Source organism: Mus caroli, chromosome 18 (assembly GCF_900094665.2).
Source record: "Mus caroli chromosome 18, CAROLI_EIJ_v1.1, whole genome shotgun sequence".
In the NCBI taxonomy this organism is placed as follows: Eukaryota; Metazoa; Chordata; class Mammalia; order Rodentia; family Muridae; genus Mus; species Mus caroli.
The window spans coordinates 29,736,505-29,755,605 of record NC_034587.1 but is presented as its reverse complement, the minus strand read 5'-3'; the positions used below and the strand labels follow the sequence as shown (position 1 = coordinate 29,755,605).

At 49.9% G+C, this 19,101-nt stretch overlaps 1 protein-coding gene across 9 annotated transcripts in view; it reads right to left on the bottom strand.

Moving 5' to 3' along the window:
• The window catches only part of Bin1 (bridging integrator 1), a 58,799-nt gene that overhangs the window by 35,658 nt on the left and 4,040 nt on the right, over positions 1-19,101 (bottom strand). The gene's annotated exons all lie outside the window — the stretch shown is intronic.

The following is a 19,101-nucleotide window of genomic DNA, read 5'->3' as shown; positions in this document are numbered from 1 at the left end:
CCACTCAACGTGGGCTGAGCAGGAAAGGGGCCAAACAGGGTGTCCTCACATACTCAGAGGATTCTGCTGCCTCGGCCAAGGCCCGTGACACTGCAGGGAAGCCCAGAGTAAACACAGAACAGACCACAGACCGGAGAGGGTTAGCAAGGGCTGCTAGACCTGGCTGAAGTCACTTATCATCAGCTTCCTACTTGAGTAGACCATTAGAGTGACATAGGTATAGCCACTGTTTCTTCCTTCATAGCCTATATTCTCACACACACACACACACACACACACCTCTTCCCACAGACAGGGTCATCCCTCTCATTGGAGTCTCTTGTGCTGAGCTCACAGACACAGAGAAATGGGGAAGCAGGGGCCCTCAGTATCTGGAGCAGCCTGGACCAGGAGAAGCTGAAGAGCACAGACATTACACTAAGGTTTGAAGGATGAGAAGGGTGGAGTGATGGTGGCTGCAGTGGTACCCAGGTATCCCGAGTTATAGACAGAACTGGAAAGGCAGAGAGAAAGAGAGAGATCCCAGAAGCATCAGACTGACATGTGAGAGGCTGGGGAATTGACTCATTGGGTAAGCCATTTGCTCTGCAAGGCATATAGAGCTGACCTTATGCCACGTTTGGATGCCAGACTACCCCCTCAAGCTTCCATGGATTTTCCCCTATCTAACCATATCCCCTATCTAACCATAGATTAGTGGCATCACAGACACTGGGTTTTACATAGCTTCCAGAGGTCTGACCTCAGGTCACCTGCTTGAGTAGTGAGCCACCTCCCTAGCCCCATCTTTCTAGTCTTTCATGAGCTGTCTATTTGTATTGTCATGTGTTCCTGGTTCAACTCCTTGTTGTAGGACACACCTGGAAATCCCAGTGGATGTCATGTAGATTCTAATTCACACACATGACAAAAGGAAACCCCAGTCACTTACAGCTCCACACACTCACCCTGCATGTGGCACTTAGTAAGGAACAAAGAGGAGCTTTCACATGGGACAAAGGATAAGACTCAGACTGGCCACACCTCCACGTGTATGTGCTTGCCAGCACAGGAGGTCACTAAACAGGCCCAGAGCCAGCAGTCCAGGAAGCCTTATCAGTGCCACTCAATGTCACCTCCTATCAGGGTTTCCTCTCCTCACATCCTCAGCCCTTGGCCAGATGTGAGTGGAGCTGAAGTGTCTGTCAACGGCTGCCGGAACACCTCAGCGATGGCTCCAGGCCTCCTTCCACAAACATCCAGCTGTACCGCCCCTCTGCAGCAGCAAAAGGAGACGGCCCACTTTCCCTGGGAGGGCTGAGAGGAGCTGTTGGGCAAAGGCCAGTGACTGCTAGAGCCACCTGTGCCTCTGGGAAGGAAGGAAGTCCTCTCTAAGTCCCCCAGTGCCTAGTGTGGCTTTCCTCTTGGCCTAGAATAAGAACAGAGGCTCTGGGCTCAGCATTCTCCTTGAGTGTATGAGACACCCTGCCAAACCCTCCAGCAACTCCATAACAGCCTCTCTCTCTTCCTCTTATTCTTCCTCTCTCTCCCTCTGTGGGTGTGTGTGTGTGTCTGTCTGTCTGTCTGACTGTCTCTCTCTCTCCCTCCCTCTCTCCCTGTGTGCTTGTGTCTGTCTGTCTGTCTGTATGTATGTATGTATGTATGTATGTATGTATGTATGTATGTCTCTCTCCTTCCCTCCCTCACTTCCCCCCTCTCTCTCCTCTCCCTCTACCTCTGTGGGTGTGTGTCTGTCTGTCTGTCTGTCTGATTGTCTCCCTCTCCCTCCATCTCTCCTTGTGCACTTGTGTCTGTCTGTCTGTCTGTATGTCTCTCTCCCTCCCTCCCTCTCTCACTTCCTCTCCCCCCGCCATGGGTGTGTGTCTGTCTGTCTGCCTGCCTGACTATCTCTCTCTCTCCCTCCCTCTCTCCCTGTGTGCTTGTGTCTGTCTGTCTATCTGTATGTATGTATGTATGTATGTATGTATGTATGCATTATGTATGTGTGTCTCTGTGTGTGTGTGTCTGTCTGTCTGTCTGACTGTCTGACTGTCTCTCTCTCTTTCACACAAACACATACAGAGAGAGAGAGAGAGAGAGAGAGAATGAGAGTCTAGTGGTAGAAGATAGGCAGGAATAAGTACTTTTCCAGAACCCAGGGTCAAATCCAGGAGCCCAGGAGGAAAGCTAAAGTGAAACGGCAAACCCAAGCCAGGCAGGAAAGCTGATGGACTCTGTGTCCCACCTGCTGTAGGAAGCAGAGACTGAACTCCACCCACCACTCACTCCATTTTGCCAACACTGGCAAACCTACTCACAGACATGAGCGCATGCACTCGTCAGCCTCCCTTCCGGGACCCATTGCTGAAACCCTCAAAAGAGTCCCCAGGTCTTCACCTTCCTCATCATCTTCTCCCGGCGGCCCGCTGTAGCTTCAGCAAGACACTGTCTCCGAGTGAATTTCATCCAGGCAGTAGGGCGCCTCCCCCACCCTCCCCACTGAACTTCTTCACACAGCAGAGGCTGTGGTTGGGGACCTCAGAGACAGGATGCACGCTCTAACGCCCTCACAAACTCACACTGGGGCAGACAGGAAGGCAGGCAGAAGGCCCTGTGAGAAATCAGACAGGTTTCTCCCACGGGAAGCAAAAATGAGCAAAGGACTCCAGAATCAGGCCAAAGGTCTGTCCATCTGTCCAGGTACCCCTGAGTTTTACACTGATTCCCTGATTCTCCAGGGTATTCCTCTAATGGGTCCCTCCTCACCCTTACACCCCACTCATCCAGAGCTAGGATCAGCCAAGCTAGGTGCTCTGATTCAGAGCTAGGAAGGGCTGCCCCTGGATCCCCTGCTCCAGACTTAAACGGCCTCCCAGGTTGGCAAAGGCAGATTGGTCAGCTGCAAGCCTTATAGGGAAATACAGGGATATGAAAAGATAGACCAAGGGATGTGGGAGTGGCCAGAGGTGGGTACCTAGGAGGAGAAGCGGTGCAGGACCCTCCCACCTCTCCTATTCGGTCCCAAAGGGCTCTCTTGTGTCAAGCCCTCAGAGGGGATAGCAGTGACAAAGGGGAGCAGTGACAGTTTCCATGGGATTTATTCTCTATTCCAAGGACCCTCAGCGCCAAAGTTCCTTTCCAGCCTGTCTCTTACACCCATACCCTTCTGGCTCTGCACTAGAGATGAGGGGTTCGTCTCTCCATCTCTGCTAGGACACTGGAGCCACCTGTGCTGGCTCTCACAAGGACCGGGTGAAAATATGGGCAGCCACCAAGCATCCAGGCTCCTGAGAGTGAGAAGGCAGAACGTCTGAAGAGGGGAATCAAGGCCCCTGCTTCACACCAGCCTCCACAGGTCCCCCCTCAAAGTCTCATTCTGAAAGACTAGAGCTTGTAAAATGATGACCATGTAACACAACACTCCACTGTACGCTCTCCTCCTCCATACCCACTAGGCAACTCTTGCCATCTGCCACCTTTGACCTTTTTCTTGTGTTGTTTGTTGGCCTGTTTGTTTGTTGTTTGTTTTGAGACAGTGTCTCATGAAGCCCAGGCTAGCCTCAAACTCACTATGTAACCAAGAGTAATTTTGAACCTCTGATCTTCCTACCTCTACCTCCCAAGTGCTAAGATTACAGCTGTGGCCAATTCACCCCGTTTTATGGAAACAAACACAAGTTCAGATCCACAGCAACCACATAGAAAAGTAGAGTGTAAAAGAACATGTCTGTGATTCCAGCACTGGGGAGGCAGGGACAATGGATTCCTGGAGTTTGCTGGCCAGCTGGAGAGCTGGCATAGCAGAATCAGTGAGCCCCAGGTTCAGTGAGTAACCCTGACTAAGCAAATCAGATGGAAGGCAACTGAAAAAATATTGGTGTGGGCCTACATGCACATATGCACATACACCCAAACACATACATACACATGCATGTGGGTACGTGCGCGCACACACAAAGGTTTGCTAATCAAAGGGAAGTATCTCAGAGTTTTTAATGTTGCAATACAATACCATAACCAAAACCAACTTACAGTTGAACTTATTTCAACTATAGTTCCGCGTCACAATCCATCACTGAAGAAAGTCTGGGCAAGAACTCAAGGCAGGAACTAAAGCAGAAGCCATGAAGGAGTGCTGCTTATTGGCTTGTTCCTCGGGGCTTGCTCGGCCTGCTTTCTTATAGCATCTGGGACAACTTGCTCAGGGGTAATACCACCCACAGGGGGCTGGGACCTCCCACACCAATCACCAATCAGAAAATCCTACAGCGTTGCCAGTGTGGTGGGAGCATTTCCTCATTTGAGGTTCCCTCTTTCCAAATAACCCTATCTGGTGTCAGGCTGACATAAAACCAGTCAGCACAGGAAGTCTATGGACCAACTGCATAACTATTAGCCAAGAGCTTGGTGAAGAAAAGGAATTCCAGGCTCCAGCCTATCCTGCTGAATCAGGTGCCCCTCCTCCACGCAGCCCCTCCTCCACCCTGAGTCCTGAGTATCCACAGAAGCCTGTGAAGCCCTTGTACGTGTGGCCCAGCCTCCTCCGTGTGCCCTGGCCTTCTATGAAGAGCCTCCCTGCTTACCTTTGCACGTAGGAAGGCTACTGCCAGGAACTCATTCTTTCATTCTGCATTCACTGTGGCACAAATTTGTTCCTATCATTATTCTTTTTGATACTCAAATGTCCCAAATGTGACCAGTGGGAGCCTCCTGACTTATCCCCATTTATCGTCCTGACCTTCTTTTCTAGCTTTGCAAAATGTTCCAGACTCTTCCTATCCTGCCCTGCCTCCACCCTAGAATCAGTCCTTTCTTCCCAATTAGGTATCACTGCACTGGGAACCCTTGCTCCCAGGCATTTAGCCTTCACTTCATGTCTGAGGTTCCTGAGTATAGCCCTCTGTAGTAGTTAATCCTGTCAACCTGACCAGAGATAGAATAACCTGGAAGAAGAACCTCTGGGTGTGTCTGTGAGAGAGTTTCTAAACTGGGCTCACTGAGGCAGGAACACCCACCCTACATGTGGGCGGCACCATCCCCTAGGCTGGGGTGATGAACTTAAGAGAAAATAAGATAAGCACTGGCATTCATCTCTCCTTGCTTCCTGAGTGCAGATGCCATGGGACCTGCTGCCTCAGGCTCCTGCTATGATGAACGGTATCTCCTCAAACTATAAGGTGAAATAAACCTCTCCTTTCTTAAGCAGTGAAAGAAGAAACTAAACCAAAGATAAAAAAAAGCAAGATGGGGTGGACCAGATAACTTGATGGGGAAAAAACCTCTTGTAGCATTTGTCCATGAACTGGAAAACTGATCCCCAGACCCCATGGTAGAAGGAGAGAAAGACGCACATGCACATATACACACACATACACATGCACATGCACATACACATACACATACACATGCACACGCACACGTACACACACACACACGCACGCACATGCACATACACACACATACACATGCACACGTACACACATGCACATGCACATGCACATACACATACATGCACACACATGTACATACACACACATACACATGCACATACACATGCACATACACATGCACATACACACACATACACATGCACACACACATATACACACACACACATACACACACACACACACACATACACACACCAATAATTTTTTTTTAAGCAAGAAAAGGGAACCAAAGCAAAAGACACTACTGGCCACATTGCTACACAGAACAGGGCCAGGAGACTGTGGTCTTGAAGCAGTCATGGGTCAGTGCAGCTCAGATCTGTCAATGTGGGAAGACAGACAGACTAGGACCAGCAGTTACTCAGCCCATCTCCTGTTGGGGCTGGGAACAAGCAGCCCCTTCTGCAGGCTTCTCTGGCCAGTGCTTAGTGTGGTTATATTCCAATAGAGATCATTTTCCTCCACACGGGGCTCTGGCTGAGGTATGCTCACAGGCCTGGCCAGACCTTTTTCTTGGTCTAAGCCGCCATCTGAGCCACCTTCAACCGTGGCTTCCACTCTTCTTTTCTAGAACAAGCAGGCTTATAGTAGCCATTTCGTGAGAGAGAAGGCAGAAGCACACCAAGCAGGGTGACCTAGGACTGCAGCTTCATCACCAGGTGGCCCCTGGAGGTGGCTCTTGCCTCATGCGCTGGTGACTGCTTGAGGGGCAGCTTATCATCTCACCAAGCTCTGCCAGTGTCTCCTCAGACCTTGAGTTCAGACACTGAGGTCTGAGCCTTCTGTGGTGATTTATAATGACTATCAAATTGACAGGCTCTAGCATCACCAGCAGCAAGCCTCTGGGTGCATCTGTGAAGGGTTTTCTAGACTGGGCCAATTAAGGTAGGAAGATCCACCTTGAATGCAGGCAGCGCCATTCCGTAAGCTGCAGTCCTGGGGGGACTAAACAGGCCAAGGAGAGCTAAGCTCCAGCATTCCCTTCTCTGCTTCCTGACCTCAGATGCAGCATGACCTGCTGCCTCATGCTATTGAAGTCCTGCCTTTCCCACAATGATGGACCACACAAGCCCTCCCTGCCTGCCTGCCTGCCTACCTTCCTTCCTTCCTTCCTCCCTTCCTTCCTTTCCCCCTTCCTTCCTTCCTTCCTTCAAGTTGCTTTTGTCAGTACATAACAAATGCATGCTCCATTACTTCAGTGTGGCCCCAGCGAAAGCAATTAAGCCTGTAACTGACAGCTTAGGCCTGAGGGGCCCATGCAAACAGAGCTGTTGCTGGGCCTAATCCCCACCTCCAGGAAGGGAGGGAAAGCAACCAAAGAGAAAGGCTTGGGCCCAGGGCCTTACACCTGCCCCAGCTGTGCTCTTAGTAGAGAGAATCAAGTTCCCATGTAGGAGGTCAGTGTCTGAAAGCACATCCAGGATGGAGAAGACCCTGGCCAGGAACAACCCTTGATGCTTCCTGCAGTGCAGTGCCGGCTGGCCAGCCACCAGCTCTGTTTTCCATCTTCAAAGTTAACACAAGTGTCTGTGATGCCAGTCTTAGGAAGAAGCCAGAGACAAAGTTCCATCCATAGAAGACTAGAATGTTCGCCAGCCCTCAGACATTCCCCACTCCCTCTGGATGGACCCAAAGTAATAGAAACCCACAGGGTAGAGTCCACATATTTTCCCCCAAGGTAAAGGGGTCTCCCCCACCCACAGGCTCAGGGATACCCTAAGGCATAGACCTGAACCCTCTCAGCTCAGCTCCTGAATCTCTTTAAGTCACCATCCTTGAGCCTCTGTTTCCCACTCTGTAGTGCTGGGATTACAGGTGTGTGCTGTCAGCCCTGGTTTGTGTGGTGCTAGGGAAAAAAAAAAAAAACCCAAGGGCCTTTGCACAGGCAAATACTCTACCAGCTGAGTCACATCCCCAGGCCTCCAGCAACATTTTCTGTTCTTACCAATGTTCACAAGTGGCAAATAACTAGGGAAGTGACAAGGAGCTTGCTAGTCCGGCAGTCTAGCGAAATCAATGAGCACTAAGTTCTAAAGGATGGAACTCAGGTCCCCAGGTCTGTATAGTAAACGCTGTACCAGCCTCCCACCCATCAAGCCTGGTGTTGACTGACTTCCATTCTATCAGGTTTTGCTACATGGGGATATCCTTCAAAAGGGGAGGTCAGGGAATCGATTCAGGTGAGATTACAGTGGCCAGAACATGGGCAGGCAATGGTGAGAATAGCCAAATGGGAAATGAAAAATGGGAAGGGGATTCCGGTTTGAACAATTAGAGAAAGGATGTCATTCCCCAAGATAGTGATACATGGGGCAGAGAGGTACCCAGTGTAGGGGGGGGCGTAAAGATCAGACCCCACCTTAGGAGTCACAGCTGAGTCTATTCCTGTCATCTCTGCTTTATGCTAACCTAAGTAGGATTGCTTTTTCCCAAGCCAGCCCACTCCACCTAGCCCTCCGCATGGACCCACACACGCCTCTGTGACTCTCTTGAGTTCGTGCTTGCTTAGCCTTCCCCAGGGATAGACAGCAGCTAAGCCTACAACTCATAGGCCAAGCTCCCCCAGCAGCAGACTTTTTGACTGCAATACTTCAGGGTCCTGTAAGAACCCTAACCTTTTGCCCCTTGCTTCTTGGTTAGAGAGGTAAAGAGGTTGGAGATACAGCTCAGTTAGTAAGCTGGTTTCCTTGTTAGCATGAGGATCCAAGTCTTAGACCCCACATAAAAAGACAAGCACGGTGGAGCACTTGTAATCCAAGCACTGGAAGGTCAGAATCAGCGTATCCCCAGTTAGCCTAGCCTATCAGGTCAATGAGAGACTCTCAAAAAGCAGGCATGGGCCAGTGCTTAAAGAGATAGTTATGAAAGCAAGAAGGCTGCAAATTCAGGGTCTCAGAACCCATGTATCTGTTGGGTGGCCATGGCAGCTTTCTGTAACTCCAGCCCTAGAAGGCAGACACAGGAGATCCCCCACAGCAAGTTGGCTAGTAAGATGGGTGAGCCCTGGGTTTAATTGAGACCCTGCCTTAGCAGAGTAAGGTGGAAGAGAGAGCAACATCAGCTTGAGGCCACCACACATGTGCCATACACAAGGATAAGACAGTACAGTCCCCAAAAATCAGTGAAAGGGAAACTCAAAGTCCCTACACGGACAGTCTCGCAGAACCAGTAGCAGCCACTATGTGGAGCCCTGTCTGGGCCTCAATAGTCTGGCCCTAGAGCTGGGCCAAAAGGCTGGCGACCAGGCATGGCCAGTGGAATGTGGACGGCACAGGGTGACCCCAGGGCTGTCATTGGGTGGGGCACAGTCCCCACGGGCACATGCCTTACCCCTGGCTGCAGTCCTGTACCCACCTCTCCAGATATGTCACCAGAGCCACCACTCCTTGCCCCAACATGAGTGTGGCGTTATTCTCAGCCCAGGCATGGGGGTGGATCTGCCTCTTCAGCCACCGTCTCCCACCCCCTCAACACCTGCTGCCTGGGCTGGGGAAGAAAACAAATGGCCCAGTGTACCAGCTGCCTTAGCAGGGAGAAGCCCTGGGTTCCACTCCCAGCATTACAAAGCAAAATCAGAAGCACTGAAAAACTACGTTATTCCATAAAAAATAAACTTGTTTATTTGTGTGTTTTGTTTTGTTTTTTATTCATGCTTTCTCTCTGAGGAACAAGAGTGGGTCATGGGAAGATGACTCAGTCAGTAAAGTGCTTTCCTTGCAAACATGAAGACCTGAGTTCAACCCCTTCCCCTAAAACTATACAGCATGCTAGGACATGCCAGGAGTTCTAGCATGGGGAGAGGGGCAGAAGAGGGGGCTCTGTGGAGTTTACTAATTAGCCAGCTTAGGTGAATCAGAAAGCTCCGAGGCAGTGAAAATCTCTGTCTCAAAAAAATAGGGCACCTGAGAAATGACACCTGAGGTTGACTTTTGACCAATACATGCATGCACACACATGTGAACTTACACAAATACACGGGAAAGGAAAAAAATCATGGGGATTCATACTTTCCTTACAACTTTCCATAATTTCTTCCTCTAAGGGGATAATCAATCAGTGGTGTAGGGGTGCATGTCTGTAGACCCAGCACTTGGAAGGCTCAGACAGGAGGACTATGAGTTCAAGACTAGCCTGGGCTGTATAACCAGACCCCTATTGTTCCTGTCTAGGCAAAGAAAGTGGCTTAGAAAGCACAGAAGGCAAAGAGAAAACTAAAGAGAGGGTGCAGAGGCCAGAGAAGCCACTGACCTCCTAAGTCTAGATGCAAGTCAAGGGCAGAGAGGTGGGGGCGTGGGGAGGAAAAGGCTCTGACCACTTGTGTGGTCTTCCCATGACCTCACACTCCAGGTCCTACTGAGCACAGCAGCAGTGTGCAAAGAAGCTCAGAGAGGTTGAGCATTGCCTGGCAAGTACTGCAAACTGAATGAATGCCTTAAATGATGTCTGCCTAGAGCCCTGAGCACCACTGAGATCAACACTTTAGGGGTCCACCAGTTCGGAGAAACTGAATGAGGAGCAACCAGGACGGTCACTGTACTGCAGCCTTGGGCAAGTCACCCTGGTCCCCTCTCCTCTGCAGCAGATACTTCCTTCTGTGATGTCAGAACTCTTGTAGAGCATTTGCCAAGAGCTGGGTTCCACCATCCGGTCTTCACTGCCTCCTGTGGGAGAAGGGCTTAGGTGCTGAACCCAGGGAGGGTGGCATGGAAACCCCAGCAGAAGAGAGGGCAGAGGTCCCAGAACCCAACCCAATTGTCACACAATTGTCTCATCAGACTGTCCCACTGGCCCCTAGCTGCCCCTGCCCACTGGGGCTGTGGCTTAAATGCAAGTTTCTAGTGTAAGAAGGAGCCCAAGCAGAAGGCAGAAGGAAGGGCTGAGGCTGGAAGTAGACCGCAACCCAGCAGATTCCACAGGCTGGCCCTTGGCCAACAGCTGATAGGGGCAGTGTGGCCTAGAGGTGGCTCCCTGCAAGAAGTGGCTTACTTCCTCCTTCCCCACTGAGCCTCAGGCCCCACCAGCTGGATCCCAAGCTGGGGCTACACTTAGCATGAAGGCCAAGAGAGGGTGGAGGCCAGAGAACAGCCTCACACACCCACACTGGTCTAAGGTGCCACCACACACCTTGTAAAAGGCTGCCTGACCTACAGTGTCCTGGACTGACAAACAATGACACCTCTGCTCTACCACAGAGGATATTGTCCTCCACAAGTAACCTTCCCAATGTCAAAGGGATTAGAAGGAGGGTCTGCCCCTCAGTTAGGGACAAGACTCAGTCTATACTGATGAAATTGATCCTTAAGTCTCCTGCCAGCCACTAATGGCTTCTAGTGTCCCCAACCTTTCTTTCATAGGAGATGGTAGGTATTTCTTGACCCAGCTGTTACCACCCCATCAGGGACCAGGTCAGCTTTATTCATATTTATCCCTGAACCTCTGGGGACCCTTATTCATAAGAATATCTCAGTTTATTCACCCTGGCACATTTCTGGAGTCGATAGGAGGTCCGGGGTCATGGAGAGATCCCTTACACAGTTCAGGATACGGTTCACTTTCTCTGGAGTTCTAGCCTTCAAGGTAGCAAGACCTTGATCACATCGAGGTTCCATCTAAAAACATAGAAGCTCTGCCATTTGCTCTAGGGTAGACATTTCCCCCTCGTCCATCCTCTCACTCCCTGTATTCAAGAGGAGGACAGCACAAGATGGGCAGACCCAGGACTGAGGGGATGGCTCAGTAGGAGACAACGTAAGGACCTGGGTTCCAATCCCTAACTCCAGCACTGGGTGGGTGGCTAGGGAGGACACAGCAGGACAGGCTGGCTGCCAACCCAGCTTCAAGTTCAGAGACCTTGTCTCAAGGGAATAATGCTGAGGACTCCCCCAATATCCTCCTGACCTCCATGTATATACTCCACTCCCAACTCTCTCTCTCTCTCTCTCTCTCTCTCTCTCTCTCTCTCTCCCTCCCTCCCTCCCTCCCTCCCTCTCTGGGCAAAGCCAACCTGGACTCAAAATGAGACTCAGGAAGACGGAAACCCCAGGGCTTCCCTACACAGTCCTAGCCTGGAGCCACATACAGCACAGGAGTTCGATTCCTAGAGACCTGCTACAACCACAGAGAAACACAAGGCTGCAGGGCTGCAGAGGTGGTTACCTGCAGACCATCGCAGCCTTCCCAGGATCTCTGTGAGGTGGAGCAGATTAATCCTGTCAGGAGAAGGGAGACAGGACGGGGTAGAGGATAGGTTCTCTCCTCTCCCTTTTTAAAGGAAAAGTGGACTCAGAGAACAAGTAAATCTGAAGGACAAATTCTCCTCCCTCTCTGAGAGTTAAATCTTCTCAACTCTCCCTAAGATGTCAATAAATTTTCTTCCTCCCTTTCATCCTATCAGCTGCAGCTGTCTCCCGGGCTCCCTGCCCGTGGTCCCATCTAAATCAGAACCCCATCTACTCCACCATGCATGTCTGATCACTGGGCCGGTCCCATGGACAATGGTACATAGAATAGCTGCACTGGAATAGCTCGTGCATTCTTGAACCTAAGAAATGGGGAAAACAAATTGATCCAGAAGCATGGAAATGGGGTCCACTGAAGACCCCTGGGTATCATTCAGCCCAGGGCCCAGGGCTCAGCGGTGAGGCCCAGGTTCGCCAGAGCCCAGGCATCTTGGCTGATGTCCCAGGGAGAGGCTGAACTTAGAAAAAGGTCCAAAGAAAGAAGCTGCAGCTGTTAGAAGGGGGCTGAGCCAGCTAAGGCCACCCTGTCACCCTATCCCCCTTCCGGCCCTGTGAAGCCCCAGCAAAGCTCCTCTAACCAAGGCAGCCATGAAATCTCCACCCCCTCCCCAGCCAACCATGTTATAGTCCTCCATACGACAGAATTCATTATTATCATCTCCCACCCTGGGATCTGCCCCTACAGCCAGGTATAGCCACAGCTGACAGGACCCAAGGGTGAGACAGCCCCATGCCTTTCTAGGACAGTGGCTTAAGAGGGTGAGTGGGTCCTGACATGGCTGCTCAGCAGATCCACTTGTGCCACCCCCTCTTAATTCACCCCCTGCCCCTACACCCTCATACCCCTCCAATGGGCCTTTAAGAAGGCATAAGCAGGGCCAAACATCACAGAGCCAATATAGGAGGTTGTCTACTAGCCTCATCTAACCCATGGCCCTTAGGCTTCTTAGAAATAGCTTGTTTCTAACTCTGGCCAGTTACTCCCCCTGAGAATAAAGAGCTCATGTCCTCCCCTTAACTCTCCTGAGATTCCCATGCCTGGAGTCAGACGCTGAATGTTTGGTTGAGCACAAGCTGGGGAGACAAAATGTTTCCAGATACATCTGAGGAAGAGAGCTACGGGGCTGGACCCTGGAGGCCAGGAACACAGGTCAATGGGTGAGGTGTTTGCCACAGGAGCAAAAGGACCTGAATTTGACCCTCAAAACCCATATAAAAGAGTCAGGAGGCAGTTGAACATACTGTCAACTCCAGTTCTGGGAGGCAGAGACTGGCAGTTCCCTGGGGCTCATTAGGCAGCCAGCATGGCTTACTTGGCCAGTTCCAAATTATGAGAGACCCTATCTCACAAAACCAAGGTGAGAGCAAGCCAGGAAGATGGGTCAGTGGGTAAAGGCGATAGCCACCTGAAACCCTTGGATAGATAGGTATAGATAGATAGGTATGGATAGATAGATAGATAGATAGATAGATAGATAGATAGATAGAGTTATAGTTTGATGATAGATAGATGATAAAGATAGCTATAGATAGATGATAGATAGATAGATAGAGTTATAGATAAATGATAGATGATAGGGATAGCAATAAATAGATGATAGATAGATAGATAGATAGATAGATAGATAGATAGATAGATAGATAGATAGTAGATAGGCTGGTGTCGTAATGTGTATTTGTAATCCCACCATACCTACAGTGAGAGAGGAGAAAAGAAAGGAGAATTGTCTGGAAGGTCGTGGGCCAACTACCTGGAGGCCACTCAGGAGCAACAGAAACTAGAGATCCATCTTCAACAAAGTGGAAGGTGAGAACTAACTCCCAAAAGTTATCTTCAAATCTCCACACGCTCCATGACACAAACCTTCACTCACACAATATGCATTCTAGATTAATTCATTAATTTAAGAATTAATTAAAAAAAACAAAGATGAACAGAGTCCAGAAGTTGACCTCTGACCTCCTCACATGTGCACATACATGTAAACATTAGCTAGCCCTAGTCTGAGGCAAAGCCACAGTTAAATGCCCAACCTGGTCTCCATTTATCTTTTCTCAGCCTTAAGCCTTATCCTCGCAACTGCATCTCAAACAGGCCTTGAAAATTCTACTTCCCTGACTGTCTGAAACCTGCCACCTTGCCCTGGAGCTCAGCTCAGGTCTACCTCCTCTCCACAACCTCCTCAGATCATCCAGGCCTGTGGGGGCACCTGTGTGGGAGGTGGGCAGCTCCTCCCTCTCAGCCTCCTGACCCAGTATGGCCAGGTGTTCAGTGAGAGAAACAACCTCAGCCCAAGTGAGCTACATTCTCCCCAGAGTTTAGCTCAGGTTAGATGTGATGCACACAACGTGAGGAATCCGCAGGGGTTACCCTGACGTGGTGTCAAGTTATAAGGAATGGAGCCTGTGGTAGTAGGATCTGCAGCAGCTCTGACAGGGGAATACCTCCCTAGCTAGGCCAGCCCGTAGTAGCTGCTGTCTGTGGCCACCCACTCACTCCCATGATGACCTGGGGCTCAGCTTAGTGCAGAGCCCTCACGCTGCAGTGGGAAGATGATGCAGCTTAGGCACCCTTCCAAAGGACACTAGAGACACAAATGCCCTTTCCCCAGAAATCACCGGAGTCTGAGGCTCCCTCCAAACCCCATGTTGTGACCCCAATCCATCTGTTGTGAAACTTGGGATCTGGGGTAGAAAGTAAGACAAAAGTGCAGAGTCTGGAAGAAAAAAAAAGCCTAAGAACCACCTCTAAGGATGGAGACTCACCTGCGTAGCTGTGAGTGCCTAGCCATTCACACTGTCCCAGCCCTTGAGCCATACAGCCTGGTACTTCTGTCTCTTGGAAGTTCGCTCATATATGGCATTCCTCTGCTGAGGACCAAGGTCCTGCTTGTCATCTGACCTAAAAGCAAGCAGTGCCCCCACCCCAACACACATACACACACAGAGAGATATACACACACACACACACAAACACACACACACACACATGCACACACACACACACACACACTCACACACACACCGCCCTGACCAGCCACAAGAACCATCGGACCAGGCAGCCGATCTGCAGCCACTTGCTGAGATTTGACTCCACCACATACCTAAGATATTTACTCATCCATCTGACCATGGGGAAAGGGAGGCCTAGATTACCCTAATGTGGCAAAGTAGGGTGGGATAGCATCCTCTAGTCTAAATAACCCCAGTCCTGCAGCAAACATCCCTCCTCTCCACCGTGAAACACAGCCTCCAGGCCTGTGAGGCATCAGCTCTGTCTCCTAATGTCAGAAGTCATGCATCCCTTGGCAATAAGTACACTGGCTCTCTGATTCTACAGCCCCAGATTCAACAAATTGAACATCAAAAAAAAAAAAAAAAAATTTAAAAGGCAAAATGGTGTCTGAACACATACAGATGGATTTTCTTGCTGTTGTATCCTGAATGATATACAGTGTGGTACCGAATTATATAGGGAGAGTTAGCAGCATATAGGATGATAATGCATCGTTAGTTTCTATGCAAGTATTACATTAATTTATGTAACACACTTGGCCGCCAGAAGACTTGGACATTTGCACCCTGGGTATCCTCAAATCCATTTTCTAAGGACCTTTAGGGATGATTTCATGCTTAAAATAACTGCTGTGTGCTGAGCTGGAGGTCTAGACACCACAGAGGCAGGAGACAATACTTTGCCCTTGAAAGTAGACACAGGACTAACTCTCCAGGCTGGGCCCAGGGCACAGGGGGCCCAGTGCCAGGCCCAGAGCAGGGGCTGCACACTAAGAAAGATTTTGTAGCTCACATAGGAGCCACAGCATAGCTATTTCCTCCCCAGAACATTTTTAAAAACCTAGTATCTCCGTGATTTTATAAAAGGAATGTTGTAGCAACAATAGGAACTAGAGTATATAGTATATAATTTAGAATAAAAAGAGTTTCTGAACTGGAGAAATGACTCTGTCAGCAATACAAACATAAGGACCAGAGTTCAAATCTCAAGCTCCCTCATAAATCCCAGGCACACCAGTAACTCCGACACTGGAGGAGGCAGATACAGGGGTCTCACTGACAGCAAGCTCCAGGTTTGAACAGGAGACATCTTGTTCCCAAAACTAAGGTCCTCTGGCCTCCAGCATCCACTGTGAGACTGAGCTGTCACCTTCAGTCTCACTCTGGAAACCCAGACCTCCCATCACCTAGTCTACCACACACAGTATAAACTTCTACCCCAAGTGGGATTAGGGGCACATCTTATTTAAGGGTCAAGTCTTTCAGGGGCCAAGTCCACATTACCTCAGGAGCGGTGGCAATCCATAAGTCTGCTTGGACCAGAGAGAGAATCTGAAATGTCAACCACAGAACCAAGCTTCTTTTTCTTTCTTTTCTTTTCTTTTTTTTTTTTATTTATTCACCATTGCTCTTTTCAGACACACCAAAAGAGGGCATCAGATCCCATTGCAGATGGTTGTGAGCCACCATGTGGTTGCAGAGAATTGAACTCAGGACCTCTGGAAGAGCTCTTAACCACTGAATCATCTCTCCAGCCCTTCTTTCTTTTCAAGATAAATTCTACTACATCCCTTTTTTTGTTCGATTGTTCGTTCATTCATTCATTCATGTGTGCCTACATGTGCATATGTACCATGGCACACATGTGGAAGTCAGCCCTCTTCTTCCATCACATGGAATCCCCAGGGATCTGGGGTAGAACGCTGGTGGTCAGTCTCGATGACAAGTGCCTTTTTATTTCCCAAGCCCCCTTGTGGCTCCTCAGTTCCTTCACTGAGACTCAGAACACTGCAGCAATGATGGCAAGACATAGGTTTTTATTATTCGTGGCTATTATTATTAATAATGATATTAGATGAAGCTTCTCTTGGGCAGGAAAAGCAGCCCTTCTCCTCTCCATTCCCTAGCCCTGACCCCTTGATAGCTTAATGGCATATGCAGTTTGGAGGTGGCAGCCTCTTACAGGGAGCTTTAGAGGCCGGGGTGCCACACTTTCCCTCCAGCAATCCCCACTTTTAAAACAATGAGAGATTAAATCGGTCCTACTGGTGCCTCTTGATCCTGGCCTGGCCTAGCAGCATCTGTGTAGATTTCCATTTCAAAGTTCCAACCAAGTACCTGAGAAAGCAGGTATCATTAATCCTGTTTCAGAAGGGGAGACTGAGGCTACAGAGACTAGCATGACTTGCCCAAGGACAGGAGATGACTCAGCCTGGGATCGTCCACTGCAGCATTGCTTGGGTGGAATCTTGCGAGTGGACCCCTGCAATCCAGGCCATCTTTGACACCTTTGGTAGCATTCGTGAGGTGCCTCTCCCATTCTTCCCAAAGTCTACTCTGAACAGGCACCCCCACCCACCTGGCCCTGCACAAACACCCAAGCCAAGATATACATCTGTCCCAGCCTGTCCCTCTGTGGTATAAGATTTTAGGATTAGTATTCTTTTCTTTGCACTTGTTAGACCTAGTGAAAACTTGCCAAAGAGGCAGCTTTAGGAAAACACAACACACCAGACATCCAACAGGAAGTCCCCAGGACTAGAGGTGGCCTCTCACCTGGAGACTAGAAGCTGCCCCCCCACCCCCAGTCTTCCCCATCTATCCAGCCACCCACATCTGCAGTGACATAAAGACCCAAGCTCAGCCATAGGTCTTCACAAATGGAACAGGCCCCTGCTGTGACCACTTGGGTGATGACCAGGTATGTCTCCAGCTAGGATATCAGCTCCACTTCCTCCGTGCTTAGCACACAGTGGGTGCTGCACACGTCCTGTAGAATAGATATGCAAATCCATCACCACCCCAACAGTGTCAAGAAACAAAAGAGCAGAGAAGGGGACCCAGGTTCGTTTATTTGTAGGAGCTGAGTTAACTCTAAAATAGTCTGACTCAAAGTCCAAGTCTTCTGCCATCAAGGCTGCCTCGATACACAACACTTATTCATAAACACACATAAACACAAAGTACACAGTATACGGGTACACACACACACACACACACACACACACACACAGAGGCTGTTATCCTAAGCCCTAACCGGCTAACGGCTCAGCAGGAATTAGCTGTCTACAGAAGCCTATAATGAACACTCCCAGGGAGCGTTCTGAGAAGTGGGCCTTGTAGGGAAAGAGGGTCCCCAAGGAGGTTCTGTGACATCAGTCTACCTACTTAGCTGATATGTAGTGAGCATGTAATATATAACATGCATCTGTCAAGGGCTTCCTGTTCTTCACAATCGTGCCTGTGAAGAGAACTATCATTATCTCCAGTTTATCCGTGGCCTGGTGGTAGGGAAGTCTGGAAGGACCTGCCACCTGACTAAGGTCCTGCAGCCAGTCAGGGGGACCTAGAGGCCCCATGTTCTCGGCTACCACCCAGGGTGATATACAGGATAGAAAATCGACCTCAGGGGACAAGCTCTATGAGGCACATCCCTCACTTGCAGCAGCGGAGGACTGAAGTTTTCTTGGTATTGTCCCAGCCTCACAACTTGGGACAAAATGGACCCAAAGCCATCCAGGGCAGAAGCCAGAGCAGGAAGGCCACAAGGGAACCTCAAAGGATGAACGGTGAGGAGGTTCAGCCTCCGTGGCTGGGAAACTCTCTGGGGTGCATAGATTCCCGCCCCAGCATGCAACACTTAATTAAATCTGGCCTGAGTCGTTCACCCAGCCACACCTTCCCTCTCATGGAACTGAAATTCTCACCATCCTCACTGCCCTTTATACCTCCCACTATCCCTGTACCCTAGGCATCCAGCAGCCTCTCCCTTTTCTACCATCCCCCAATATACTAGCAATAGCCTGGCTTCCACCTGCCACAGCCAGTATAGTACTGAGGCCACCAGGCCTAAGGGGGCAGGGCTCAGGGACACCCCCATGAACGTGCCTACAGCTCGTCTATACCTTCCTGAGCCCAGTGTCTCCAGAGCATCTCCCCTACCCCACGCCCAGGTACCCAACACCTCATACAGGATACAGAATCTTGCAGGGAATAGAAACCACTTGCATATAGAACTTTCAGGAAATCTGATCTAGGCTGGAAGGTTCAGCAGAACCTGTCCAAGCTCAAGGAGAGAGGCCCAGTGCAGAGAGTTTCAGAAAGAGAGGAAAAAGAGATGATGGTCCAGCCTGAGAGAGGGCCCTTGACAGAAACACAGAGATAGAAAGGGGATATAGAGGATGCCTTTCATGAAGGACAGCAGCTTTAGGCTGGATCCTCAGACTGGAGAGATGACTGTGTAAGTAAAACCAGGGGCCCAGACGACCTCAGTTGCAAGGGCTGTGTGTTTCCAGCAAGCAGTCAGCACCATGCAGCCAAAGCCCATTCTGTTAAAGGGGACATCCATATATGCTCCTCCATTCTGTTAAAGGGGACATCCATATATGCTCCTCCATTCTGTTAAAGGGGACATCCAT